We start from the raw sequence: 13,225 nt of genomic DNA on the forward strand, positions 1-13,225 counted from the left end.
GAAGGTCAAATGACTTACTTAGATTAGCACATTTTGAACACAAAATCAGGAGAACTAATTCTCTGGATAAAGCACTAATGCTAGGAAAAGTCCAGGGAGAGGCAAACCAGCAGCTAGATGGACAGAGACCATAACAACGATAATGGAAGAACCATTAGAAAGGTTTCAGAGGACAGGATGTTCTGGAAAAAGTATATCCATGGAGTCACCATGAATTGAAAATGACTTGATGGCACTTCATAATTAATAATAATAATAACTGTTTGTCAAGCACTGTACTAAGGGCTTGGGATAGTAAAATAGATTTGGAAGACAGGATCCCTGCCCAGGATGAGCTTATAGTTTAGAGTGGACTTTAAGCTCACTGCAGGCAGGGAATACGTCTGCAAATTTTGTGATGTTCTACTGTCCCAAACCATTAGTACAGTGCTCTGTACCAAGTAAGTGCTCAGTAAACATGATGGATCAATTGATTGTTAGGAGGTGTAAATATTAAAATTAATTACAGACCTGGGAAAAGGATATGCAAATGAGTGCTGATGATCAAGTGATTTTGGTTCAGTTGGTCCTGAATTAGGGTGGCAATGACTAAGGGTCCAGTACTGGCCTCTGCAGTCACACACACACACACACACACACACACACACACACACACACACACACACACACAAACTTACACACATAGGTACATTTCTCCATCACGCGAAGCAGTGTCGTCTAGTGAAAAGAGGATGGGGGCTGAGAGTCAGACAACTTGGTTTTTAAACCCGGCCCGCCACTTGTCTACTCAGTGAGGATTTAGTGCCTGTTCTCCCTCCTACTTAGAATGTGAGACTCATGTGGGAATTGAACATCTTGTATCTACCCCAGTGCGTAGTTCAGTTCTTGGCATATGGTAAGGGCATAGCAAATACCGCAATTACTATTATCAATTATTATCAGTGGCATTTTCTTCAGATATGAGGAAGACAGATAAAACCAAGAGCAGATATAGACTCACTGTGGGCAGGGAACCTGTCTACCAACTTTGTTATATTGTCCTCTCCCATGCACTAGAGAAGTAGCGTGGCTCCATGGAAAGAGCCCGGGCTTGGGAGTCAGAGGTCATGGGTTCAAATCCTGGCTCTGCCAATTGTCAGCTGTGTGACTTTGGGCAAGTCACTTCACATCTCTGGATCTCTGTTCTCTCATCTATAAAATGGGGATGAAGACTGTGAGCCCCACGTGGGACAACCTGATCTCCTTGTATCCTCCCCAGCACTTAGAACAGTGCTTTGCACATAGTAAACACCTAACAAATGTCATTATTATTATTACTATTATTATTATTATTATACTGCTCTGCACACAGTGAGTGCTCAATAAAAGTAAATGTAATTGATTGTTGATTGATGTTTTTCTCCATTCATTCATTCATTCAGTCATATCTGTTGAGTGCTCCCTGTGTGCAGAGCACTGCACTAAGCACTTGGGAAGTACAAATCGACAACATATAGAGACAGTCCCTACCCAACAACGGGCTCACAGTCTGGAAGGGGGAGATAGACAACAAAACAAAACAAGTAGACAGGTGTCATCATTCAAATCCCAAAAATAACTTCACAATATTTGCCACAGTGGGGTTCTGTTCAGCTGACTGAGGTTATTGCCATTATGACACCTGTTATATTAACTTACACTTGGTGACTTATTCAGTCGTATTTATTGAGCACTTACTGTGTGCAGATCATTGTACTAAGAGCTTGGGAAGTACAAATCAGCAACATGATAGAGAGGTCCCTACCCGACAACAGGCTCACAGTCTAGAAACGGGCTCACAGACTTACTTTTTAAAAACTGTGAAAATGTATTTACTTAGACTGAGAAGATTTGAGAAAAGGGCCTCATATTTCTCTGCAAGTTATGGATGGAAACATTAAATCCTACCTCCTTTATTGCTCTACATTTTTACTATTTGGGTAGAAAAGTACATCTTTAAGAGGTAATAAAGTTCCAGTTGCAAACAAGTGCTCCAGAAGACTACTCAGGAACAGGATGGCTTTAGTATAATATTAATCATCATCATCATCATCATCATATTTGTTAAGCACTTACTGTATGCCAAGCACTACACTAAGGACTAGGGTTGCTCTGCACACAGTAAGTGCTCAATAAATACGATTGAATGAATGAATATGAGATGATCAATGATGACAGCCATGTACAGAATGCCAGAGTAATGATTTGGACACTAAATAGAGAAAGGAAATTATAACATTGAGTACAAAGCTATTTCCATTATTGTTTTCCTTCAATCCCTTGCCTTTCTGGGGATGGAGCCAGTTTAGGGTTTGTTTTTCATTTCTGCATTGTCCTGACTTTCCTGCCAAATTTCTTGGTGTGTTTTTTTAATCTATGAAGGAAATTTTTATTTTACTCTGTGGCAAGAATTCAAACTATTTACACATTGTCAAATGTTTGTGTACCCCAGATGAATACCCTTTAGATTTTTTTTAAACTTTGCCTTGTTTTCTCTGAATTTATTTATATGCTAACCTCCTGTTGTCTGAAATTTAATCCCTGCCCAATTCCATTATGTCTTTAATGGTAATTCACTATATTTGAGAATAATTTGTTCTACAAATTAAACCCATTTTCTATGCAGCAAAAAATATTTATATGAACCAAGTTATAGTCATTACATAAAGTTTTAATTACCATGTTTCATAAGAATTAAAAATAAGTAAGAAAAAATCTGAAAATCATCCTTGTCTTCCCTCCCAAACCTTGTCCTCTCCCTGACTTTCCCATCTCTGTTGACGGCACTACCATCCTTCCCGTCTCACAAGCCCGCAACCTTGGTGTCATCCTCGACTCCTCTCTCTCATTCACCCCTCACATCCAAGCCGTCACCAAAACCTGCCGGTCTCAGCTCCGCAACATTGCCAAGATCCGCCCTTTCCTCTCCATCCAAACTGCTATCCTGCTCATTCAAGCTCTCATCCTATCCCGTCTGGACTACTGCACCAGCCTTCTCTCTGATCTCCCATCCTCGTGTCTCTCTCCACTTCAATCCATACTTCATGCTGCTGCCCGGATTATCTTTGTCCAGAAACGCTCTGGGCATATTACTCCCCTCCTCAAAAACCTCCAATGGCTACCAATCAATCTGCGCATTAGGCAGAAACTCCTCACCCTGGGCTTCAAGGCTGTCCATCACCTCGCCCCCTCCTACCTCACCTCCCTTCTCTCCTTCTCCAGCCCAGTCCGCACCCTCCACTCCTCTGCTGCTAATCTCCTCACTATGCCTCGTTCTCACCTGTCCTGCCATCGACCCCCTGCCCACGTCATCCCCCGGGCCTGGAATGCCCTCCCTCTGCCCATCCGCCAAGCTAGCTCTCTTCCTCCCTTCAAGGCCCTGCTGAGAGCTCACCTCCTCCAGGAGGCCTTCCCAGACTGAGCCTCTTCCTTCCTCTCCCCCTCGTCCCCCCTCCATCCCCCCATCTTACCTCCTTCCCTTCCCCACAGCACCTGTATATATGCATATATGGTTGTACATATTTATTACTCTATTTATTTATTTATTTATTTATCTTACTTGTACATTTCTATCCTAGTTATTTTATTTTGTTGGTATGTTTGGTTCTGTTCTCTGTCTCCCCCCTTTGGACTGTGAGCCCACTTGGGTAGGGACTGTCTCTATGTGTTGCCAATTTGTGCTTCCCAAGCGCTTAGTACAGTGCTCTGCACATAGTAAGCGCTCAATAAATACGATTGATTGATTGATTGATTGATTGATTACATGTTATACACAGTGATCTAAGGAAATCAACGAATGTCTAAAGAGCAAGATGTCAAATGGACAATTGGATTTGTAGTTACACTTGGGTGGAAAAGTTTGGAATAACACTTTGATTCTACTTTATAAAACTACATCTAGAACATTTTGTTTTTGTATTCACTGCCCTAAGGTTTTGTTAGAATATGGCTGCTTATATGGTATTTTTATATTTCAAAACCATGTGAAGTGGGTTGTTTTTTAATTAATGTCCCAAACTAAAATTGCAATATCCAGGGCAATAGTAGAGTGTGCATACATATATGCACAGAGAAGCAGCATGGCTCAGTGGAAAGAGCCCGGGCTTTGGAGTCAGAGATCATGGGTTCAAATCCTGGCTCCACCAACTGTCAGCTGTGTGACTTTGGGTAAGTCACGTAACTTCTCTGGGCCTCAGTTACCTCATCTGTAAAATGGGGATTAAAATTGTGCGAGTCCCCTCGTGGGACAACCTGATCACCTTGTAACCTCCCCAGCGCTTAGAACAGTGCTTTGCACATAGTAAGTGCTTAACAAATACCATCATCATTATTATTATTTATTATATGCAGGGGAAAGCTGACCCTAATTTACTAGCACCTTCGTATAAGCAGTGTTGTTTAGTGGAAAGAGCATGGCCTGGGACTCAGAGGACCTGGGTTCTAATCCTGATTCTGCAACTTGTCTGCTGTGTGACCTTGGGCAAGTCACTTCACTTCTCTGTGCCTCCCTTACCTCATCTGTAAAATGGGGTTTAAGACTATGAGCCCTTTGTGGGACAGGAACTGTTTCCAGCCTGATTATCTTGTTTATACCCCAGTGCTTAGAACAATTCCTGGCATATAGCAAGTGCTTACCAAATACCAAAATTATAATTACTATATGTAAAAAAATGTTAACATCTGGCTCAACTTTGCACTCTTTATTACAAGTTTGAAATTTGATTTATTTTGGTTTAGGTAGTTTTAAGCTCATCTTGGACACTCAGGAATAGCATGAGCCAATCACTGAACTTTGGACAGGAGCTGATTGTCCCAATTGCAAAGAGGAAACCAAGATTGTTCAGTAGGTATACTCATTATTCATTCATTCAATTGCATTTATTGAGCACTTACTGTGTGCAGAGCACTGCACTAAGCGCTTGGGAGAGTACAATATAACAATAAACACACACATTCCCTGTCCACAACGAGTTAATTGCTTCACCTAGGGAATAGGAATCTACACTTTGACAAATGTCCAGCGCAATTAAAATCAATCAGTACTATGTTTTGAGCAACTACTGTGTACAGAACACTGATTTAAACACTGAGGAGAACACAATCATAATCAGGCAATTGATGGTATTTATTGAGCGCTTACTGTTTGCAAAGCTCTGAACTAAGTGTGCCTTCAAGGAGCTTACAATAAAGTAAATAGATATGATCCCTGCCTTCAGGGAATTTAAAATCTAGTGGTGGAAACATGAATGAACATAATTTATTAATGGGAGGAAGAAGGAGAAGGGGATATGAGTTAATGCTGTAGTAATAAGTCATGTAAGATTTAAAACTCAAGTGCTAAAGGGGTTTGTGCTCCAGGGTTTAATTGGAACTGACATGCTGAAGTGGCAGTTGGGGAATGGTGCCTGGGGAGATTGGAGATTAATAAGGGAAGGCCTTAGAGCTCACTTCAAGCTTCTAAGGTTCAATGTCAGCATTCAGGACTCTTCTATAGGCACTCATCACCCAGGAAACCGGGTACCAGGAATTACTTGGCCTCAGTGCCTGTGTAATAGAGTACTGTGTGACAAATCCTGTCTTCCCTTTTTCTAATTGTGGCAAACTATGACTTTCAGCACTGTTCACCTCCTGTCCTAATAAATGGTGACTTCTACGTATATAAAAGGGCCTAACTAACTACAATCCTGACTGGAATCAGTATAGGTAATATTGAAAAATAACACACAGTCTCTCACTAAAGCAGCCACATAGCTTCATCCTGCTCAAAGAGGGTTGTGCTGACATCAGCAACAGCAAATTCATAGTCAGTAGCATCACCAGTGGGTGCTTCTACTGGAGCCAAATAGACTTCTCCATAGAGTTCCCGCCTTTTCTTCTCCCCTCTCCAGTCCATCCTTGATTCTGCTGCCTGGGCCATTTTTCTAAAAACATCCTACTGCTGATGTCTCCCTATTCCTTAAAATCCTGTGATGGTTGTACTTTCTTCTTCACATCAAGCCAATATTCCTGTCTTCTGGCTTTAGAGCACTCAATCAGCTCTCTTCCTCTTATGTATCCTTTCTCTTTGCCCATTACACATTACAGTTTGCCATCATCATTTCTCTCAAGATAATTTGCTCACATTGCCTCATTCTTGTCATTCCTGTGTCTGACCTCTTGCTCACATGCTCCCTGACCCTTCACACCTGACAGACCACATCTCTCCCTCTCTTCAAAGCCCTTCTGAGATCACATCTCTTCCAGGTGGTCTTCCCTGATTAATTTCTAATTTTCTCACCTTGTACTCCCAAGGTATCACCTTTGCCCTTCCATGCCACCTAAGTACTTAGGATAAAACAGCCCCCTTAGCACTAGTGTACAAGTCTTATGTACTCCATTAGTTTCCCTATCTGCAATTTATTTAAGCATCTGTTTCCCTTGATAGACTGAAAGTTCCTTGAATATCATGTTCTTCTATCATTTTTGTACTCTCATCAGTGCTTAATATAGTGCTATGAACACAATAAAAGCTCAATCGATATCATCGATGATGATGATGATGACTATGCCTAGAATTAAAGATTTTTTTAATGATTAAAGTGTGGTCTAATGGCAGACAAACCATCCAGATGACATATATTTGAGCTATCTCTTCACTGAAAATAATCAACTAAACTACTGATGAAAACCATCCTTAATTACTATAAATGATGAAGAAAATACAGGAAAAAATATATTCTGGGAGATGTTCCTTGACCATCCTCACTTCGCTAAGCTTAATTGTATCTATTAAGCTTATTCCAAACCCACACTATTCCTGGCTCTGCCACTTGTCTGATGTGTGACCTTGGTAGAGTCACTTAACTACTCTGTGTCTTAATTACCTCATCTGTAAAATGGAAATCAAGAGTGTGAACCCCATGTGGGACATGGACTGTGTCCAACCTGGTTATCTTGTATCTACCCCAGTGCTTAATACAGTGCTTAGTACATAGAAAGCGCTTAACAAATACCATTGAAAAAAAGACACAATGTTAACCACTGGAGTAGATACAAGATTACCAAATAAAACTCCATCCTTTGGCCACATGAGGCTCAAAATCTTAAGTAAAGCAGGTAAAAGGAGTAAGGAGATCAGGCATCTCATGCCCATTTTACAGAAGAGAAAATGGAAGCAAAGAGTTTAAGTTACTTATTGTCTAAAGTGAAAGAGCAGACCAGTGGTAGAATTGGAAATAGATCCTGGATTTTCTGACTTCCAACCCCACCTTTTCCCCCTATGCTGCTATCTAGACAGTTTTGAAATACAGCTCACTCTTTTCCATATAGTTTCCAGGAAATCACATATTTGGGTTTGGAAAGTCCAGCAGTAACCAGTATCTAATTATTATTCTTAAGGATGTTATGCTTCCCATTTCTCAGAACACCAAGAAAATGAACTTCTATTTGTCTCTCTTCAAATATGAAATGGTTTAATGCTATGATAAATCAGATTTTACTCAAATAGTTGTCTGAGTTAAATCTCAGATACTCTAAATCAGATAGTTAAAATTAATAACTATCGGGTGCAGCATATTATCATAGTAATTTATAATGGACAATGCAACTCTTCTAGTGTGATGAATTACTTTCCTAATGACGATTGCACTATAATGAATCAGCTAATACACTCAAGTTCATACAGTAACACACCTCATAGCTTTCCACATTCTGTTTTCACCACCTCAGTGTCTAATGCTGTTAAACCCCTGTGCCCTGCCTGAACTGATATCTGTTTACACATTTAACACTGTTCAGTTAAAGAAAGACTACATGTAAGAATAGGAAGGACCTTTAAAATGAGTTCACATCTCTGCTTACTTATGAAGATGTACCTGAAATTAGGATTGCTTTTATTTTGAAAAAGATTGAATCTTGCTACCCGAAACAACAGGCCTAATATTTTCTCTAAAAGATCACTAACTTTGGATAGTCTTTATTATCATGGTTCAAATTGCTGACTGAATTAGAGTTAAATCTGACTTTTCACATTACTAATTATCTTTTGCTGTTAATAAAATTACCTTGTTACCTCCACAAGAAATCCTTTCCATTCTTAATAGTACAAAGTCACCTCTTGAAAACCTCAGTGTTTTCTTTTAAGAGGTACTATTTTAGTGCTTACTCTGTGCCGAGCGCTGTACTAAGTGCTGGGGTAGAGACAAGATAATCAGGTTGCATACAGTCCCTGTCCCAAATATGTCCAAAGGGTCACTTCTTTGGACAAACCTTCTCCAAATCAGGGCCCACTGAGCAACAGCTCTTCACCCTTGGAGGAAGAGCCTATTTCAGGTTCCAACCCACAGACTAGAGAAGTAGCATGGCTTAGTGGAAAGAACACAGACCTGGGCATCAGAACTACCTGGGTTCTAATCCTGGCTCTGCCAGTTGTCTACTGTTTGACCTTGGGCAAGTCACTTCACTTCTATGTGCCTCAGTTACCTCGTCTGTAAAATGGGGATCAAGACTATGAGACCCATGTGGGACAGGGACTGTGTCCAACCAGATTATCTTGTTTATACCCCAGTACTTAGAACAGTGCCTAGTATATAAGTGTTTGACAAATACCATTAACAACAATATGGGCTACACTGGGCTAGACTGAAGGAAGACTGGATCAGATGTGGGCTGATCGGAGATGTCGCTAGGCTCCCTTCCTCCTCTGGATCAGGGATAAGAGCCTGCAGTCAACAGGACAAACAGGACAAACATGACTGTGGCAACTTCTCCAGAAATGGCAAATGCTAGGACCAAAGCTGCACCAATCCTTGGGGTTCAACTTGAGTCTGGCCAGGTAGTGAATAAGGACTGGGGTTGTTTCATTTTCTTAATATGGTGTTTGCCAGGTGCTTACTATGTGCCAGGTGCTGTACTAAGCACCGGGGTAGATAAAATATAATCATGTTGAACAACATCCATGTCCCACATGGGGCTCACACTCTTAATTCCTGTTTTTCAGATGGGTAACTGAGAGATACAGAAGTTAAGTGACTTGCTCAAGGTCACACAGCACTGAGGCAGATTTATCATATAATAATAATAATAACAATGGTATGTTTTAAGCGCTTACTATGTGCAAAGCACTGTTCTAAGCACTGGGGAGGTTACAGTGTGATCAGGTTGTCCCACGGGGGGCTCACGGGTTTAATCCCCATTTTACAAATGAGGTAATTGAGGCCCAGAGAAGTTCATTCATTCATTCATTCATTCATTCATTCATTCATTCAATCGTATTTATTGAGTGCTTACTGTGTGCAGAGCACTGTAATAAGCACTTGGAAAATACAAGTTGGCAACATATAGAAATGGTCCCTACCCAACAGCAGGTTCACAGTCTAGAAGGGGGAGACAGATAACAAAACAAAACAAAGAAAACAAAACAAAACAAAACAAAACATGAATAGAATAAATATGTACAAGTAAAATAAATAGAGTAATAAACAAACATATATACATATATGCAGGTGCTGTGGGGAGGGGAAGGAGGTAAGGCAGGGGGATGGGCAGGGGGAGGAAGGGGAGAGGAAATGACTTGCTCGAAGTCACACAGCTAACAGTTGGCAGAGCCGGGATTTGAACCCATGACCTTTGACTCCAAAGCCCCTGCTCTTTCCACTGAGCCATGCTGCTTCATCCCTGAAGACCTCTTTGGAAGAGGCAAGTTTTAATTTGTTTTAGTGGGACTGAGTGGCAGTCCTAAAGAGCAGCAACGTGGCTTAGGGGATATGGCATGGGTCTCAAAGTCAGAAGGAATTGGGTTATAATCCCAGCTCTTCCACATGTCTGCTGTGTGACCTTGGGCAAGTCACTTTAACTTCTCTGGGCCTCAGTTACCTCATCTATAAATGGGGATTAAGAGTGTGAGCCCCATGTGGGACAGGAAATGTGTCCAACCTGATTAACCTATATCTACTCCAGCACTTAGAACAGTGTTTGACTCACAGTAAGCACTTAACGAGTACCATAAAGAGCATGAAGTGTGTGCCCAGCAGGAAATCCACTAGCCCTTGTCATTTTCCTGCTGCACACATCAGCTAATCTTTCTTTCAATCATATTTATTGAGCGCTTACTGTGTGTATAGCATTGTACTAAGCACTTAGGAAAGTACAATACAATAATAAGCAGACACATTTCCTGCCCACAATGAGGTTACAGTCTAGAGTGGGGAGACAGGTATCAATGCAAATAATTAAGTTACATATAAGTACTTAAAGGCTGTGGGGCTGGGATGGGGAAGAACAGATGGAGCAAGTCAGGGTGATGCAGAAGGGAGTGGGAGGAAAGAAAAGTCAGAGGGTTAGTCTGGGAAGCCTCTTGGAGGAAATGTGTTCTCAATAAGGCTTTGAAGAAGGGGAGAGTAATCATCTGTCGGATATGAGGAGGAAGGGCATTCGAGGCAAGAGGCAAGATGTGGGCTGGGGTTCAGGGGTGGGACAGGTGAGACCAAGCCATAGTATGATTAAATTGAATTGAATGAGAAGGTTAGCACTAGAGAAGAGTAGGGTGTGGGCTGAATTGAAGAAGGAGAGAAGCAAGGTGAGGTAGGAGGGGGCAAGGAGTGCTTCAAAGCCATTGGTGAGGAGTTTCTGTTTGATGGGGAGGTGGATAAGCAATCATTGGAGTTTTTTGAGGACCGGGGAAACAAGGCCTAACCATTTTTGTAGAAAAATGACCCAGTCAACAGAATGAAGTGTGGACTGGAGTGGGAAGAAACAGGAGGCTGGGAGTTCAGCAAGGAGGCTGATGCAGTAGTCCAGGAGGGATAGGATGAGTGAGTGTTTTAACATGGTAGCAATTTGGGTGGAGGGGAAAGGGCAGAGTTTAGTGATGCTGTGAAGGTGGGACCAACAGGATGTAGTGATAGATTGAATATGTTCTAAGCGCTGGGGGGATACAAGGTGATCAGGTTGTCCCATGTGGGGCTCACAGTCTTAATCCCCATTTTACAGATGAGGTAACTGAGGTTCAGAGAAGTTAAGTGACTTGCCCAAGGATGCACAGCAGAGATGTGGAGCCGGGATTAGAACCCATGACCTCTGACTCCTAAGCCTGGGCTCTTTCCACTGAGCCATGGCACCCACATGCAGAGCTGGAGATCCCAATGGAGACACGTGGGCCCTAGCCCTCTTCCTCCCTTCAAAGCCCTACTGAGAGCTGACTTCCTCCAAGAGGCCTTCCCAGACTGAGCCCCCTTTTTCCTCCCCTCCTCCCCATCCCCCCGCCCTACCTCCTTCCCCTCCTCACAGCACCTGTATATATGTTTGTACAGATTTATTACTCTATTCATTTTACTTGTGCATATTTACTTGACTTGACACCTGTCCACATGTTTTGTTTTGTTGTCTGTCTCCCCCTTCTAGACTGTGAGCCCTGTGTTGGTTAGGGACCGTCTCTATGTGTTGCCAACTTGTACTTCCCAAGTGCTTAGTACAGTGCTCTGCACACAGTAAGCACTCAATAAATATGATTGTAAGAAAGAAAGAAAAGAATCATGGGCCAGGTATGGAGGCAAAGTGGAAGCAGGTAGAGAAGCAGGGGGGTCTAGTGGAAAGATCGCCGGCCTGGGAATAAGAGGACCTGGGTTCTAATTCTGGCTTCACCGCTTGCCTGTTGGGTGACCTTGGGTAAGTCTTTTAAGTTCTCTGGACCTCAGTATCCTCATCAATGAAGCAGAGATTCAATATCTGTTCTCTGTCCTACTTAGTGAGGCACATGTGGGACAGAGAATTTCTTCAACCATGCTTACAACAGTGCTTGGCACATAGTAAGCACTTAACAAATACCATACGATTATTATTACTGTATCTACTCCAGCACAGAGTAAGTGTCTAACAAGTACCATAAAAAACCTTGCAACTCGAATAGTCGAACAAACAGTCAGTGGTATTTACCAAGCAATTACTGTGTACAGAGCAATGTACTAAGCCCTTGGGGAGAGGAAAATATAACAGAGTTGGTAGACACCTTCCCTGCCAACAAGAAGCGAGATCAGCAATGGAAGACAATAGAGATGTCACTGTGGCAATCAGGAAATATGATTGATCCTTTCTCCCCTTTTCTCTTTCTCTGGGGAGCCTAGATTTTCCTCCTAGTTCTGCCACTGGCCCTATATGCAATCTTGAAATTCACTAGCCCCAGTTTCCTCACCCGTAAATGGAGATGATATCTGATATCCATATTTTAACCTCGATGCTGACAGGGAATGTGTCCATTTATTTTTGTATTGTACTCTCCCAAGAGCTTAGTACAGGGCTCAATAAAGATGATTGAATGAATGAATAAATATGCTTCCCCCTTTGAATGGGAGACCTGTGTGGGACAGGGATTGTGAGTGATTAGATAAGCTTAGCACAGTGCTTTGCATCTAAGTGCCTAATAAATACCACAATTATTATCAATATTACTATTATTAGTTGTAGTAGTAGTAGTTAGTAGTAGTGGTTGTAGTAGTAGTAATAATAATAATAATAATGGTATTTGGGTTTTTTTAATGGTATTTGTTAAGCACTTACTGCAAAGCACTGTTCTAAGTGCTGAGGAGGTTACGAGGTGATCAGGTTGTCCCACAGGGGACTCGCAGTCTTAATCCCCATTTTACAGATGAGGTAACTGAAGCACAGAGAAGTGAAGTGAGTCGCCCAAAGTCACACAGCTGACAAGTGGCAGAGCCGGGTTTAGCACCCACAACCTCTGACTCTTAAGCCTGTGCTCTTTCCACTAAGCCATGCTGCTTTCCTTGTAATAGTAGTAGTATTGTTTTCATTTTTCCTTCTTCTTTCCCCCAGTTTGTCCTGTCATCTTTCTCCCCCTGCCCTCCTCCCCATCTTGATATCTTGGAACCCTCCACCTAAAGACAAAGCTTGCCCAATCTCCCAAACATTAGGCCTCATGGGCAGAGGGTCTTAAAGCAAAAAGCCTGAGGTTGAAATGTGGGAATAGACTGAAATGTTGGCTCAGCAGAAAAGAAACCACTGTAGATTGGCTAGGCCAAGGACATTGTTCTTTCCTCATTCCTCACCACCACCCCCAGATGGCTGCCACATTTTCTGGGACCCATTTGAAGAAACAACATTGTCCATTCAAGAATGCTGTTGTCTCAGTTGTCTTAGGCAGTCCATTCCACAGATACCTCTGAGACTCTAAAAGCACTCTCCGAGGTTTTTCCAAAGTAAAGCCATTGTAAATGCT

The sequence above is a fragment of the Tachyglossus aculeatus genome, chromosome 1 (assembly GCF_015852505.1).
Source record: "Tachyglossus aculeatus isolate mTacAcu1 chromosome 1, mTacAcu1.pri, whole genome shotgun sequence".
In the NCBI taxonomy this organism is placed as follows: domain Eukaryota; kingdom Metazoa; phylum Chordata; class Mammalia; order Monotremata; family Tachyglossidae; genus Tachyglossus; species Tachyglossus aculeatus.